This window comes from Limulus polyphemus, unplaced genomic scaffold, assembly GCF_000517525.1.
Source record: "Limulus polyphemus unplaced genomic scaffold, Limulus_polyphemus-2.1.2 Scaffold4, whole genome shotgun sequence".
NCBI classification, from domain to species: Eukaryota; Metazoa; Arthropoda; class Merostomata; order Xiphosura; family Limulidae; genus Limulus; species Limulus polyphemus.
Genome location: NW_013665614.1, coordinates 1,417,846 through 1,419,677, shown reverse-complemented (window position 1 = coordinate 1,419,677; position 1,832 = coordinate 1,417,846).

The following is a 1,832-nucleotide window of genomic DNA, read 5'->3' as shown; positions in this document are numbered from 1 at the left end:
ATACAACAACTTTAATCTTCCTTCTTTCATATATTACCTACGTATTTGTTTCATACCTAGAAGTGCGGGCCGTATTATGACATCTCTCTCAAAAGCGTTCTCTAACAGTTGAGTGGCAGATTTCAAAAATATTTCGGAACAACATTGTTTGACGGTGCGCAAAGACATCTCTCTCAAAAGCGTTCTCTAACAGTTGAGAGGCAGATTTCAAAAATATTTCGGAACAACATTGTTTGACGGTGCGCAAAGACATCTCTCTCAAAAGCGTTCTCTAACAGTTGAGAGGCAGATTTCAAAAATATTTCGGAACAACATTGTTTGACGGTGCGCAAAGAAACACAAAGACCTACTTGCGTTATGTTCACCGCAAGAATCAAGCTCCATACTTTAGAATTATAATCCCTCAAGCTTACCATTGAACCATCAAGGAGCTCGATTACGAAAACTAAAATCTCTATAATTTAACTATCTTCCAAGAAACAAAAGAAGTTAAAGAGGTATTTATTTTGCTTTAAAATTGCTTACATATGAATAATTAGTAATAAAAAGATTAAGACCAAATGCCTTTGAAAATTCGCTGAAACAAATTAATATTTTCACGAATCGTGTTATACTTGTACTGGGTAAACTCGTTGCTTGTTGGAGGAATAAGAAATTATGTAAAGATAAAATTGTAATTATACTTTTTCAGAAAATATACATTAATTATTAATATAGCAACTGTGACAAAACATTAGAGTGGAACTGAAAACAATACTTTTTTAATCTGATGTGGTTTTATGCTTAAAAACAAAACAAACAATGAATCTGATCCAGTTGCTTGGAGTACGAGACTGGATTAATTGCACACACATACAATTTATCTGCTGCAGGTCGGATGTATCTCAACATTAAAGGTTTTAGCTTAAACATTATTTATGTTAGTCGTAAGGCAAATTATTGCAAAGCGTGCACTCTTTTACCGAATGAGCAGAAATATACTATTAAATGATGCAAAATAATTAAATAATAAATATACTACCCTTACCTACTCCAAATAAGCACTGTTGCTAATAAATGCATTATGTCCTTTGCCGGATTCTGTTGACGATAACTATTGATCAGAATACACCTGGAGTCATAGTGAGATGCTTAGTTTTTAAACATATCATAGGTATTGGATAGGATAGCTTTAGAAATTATGCCCCTAGAATAGGTTTGTGATTAACAAGTTTTAATGTTATGCACCTTAATAATACCTTTTCTACTTGCCGTAAGTGTAATTACAATGCTTAAATCACGTATTTAATGTAACGAATTTATTATTGTATATTTATTTTATTATCGAGGTTTGTTTAGATTACATTTATATTTAGAAACATACATGGCTTATACTGTATGTATTTGCGAAGTTGTAGAAGATTCTCGAGAGTAAGAATCAACAATACATGTGTGTACGTAAACACTTAAATTGCATTGTTACGTAATCTGAATTTTCTAGAAAACCTTCCCACGGCTATAAATATAACCAACGCGATGCGCCAAGAGAGTATCTATAATTACTTTGCTGTAGTCAGTGTGCTATAAACTTCGGAAGCTATAATTGTGATTGTTATAACGCTTATCAATCGGAAACTTTAGATATTTGACCGGGAGCGTTTACAAAATTCGAACGTTACAACTCATTTAACTTAAGTGGATTCACATCGACATTAATACTTTTACGAAAACATTACCTAACGTCATCGGTGAAAACTCAAACTCTAATAGGCGTATGATCAGCGAGAACTACAGGGCTAGCTAGTTCCCTACTAAGTGAATTGTACTTATATCAACTCGTAATCAATTCGCTC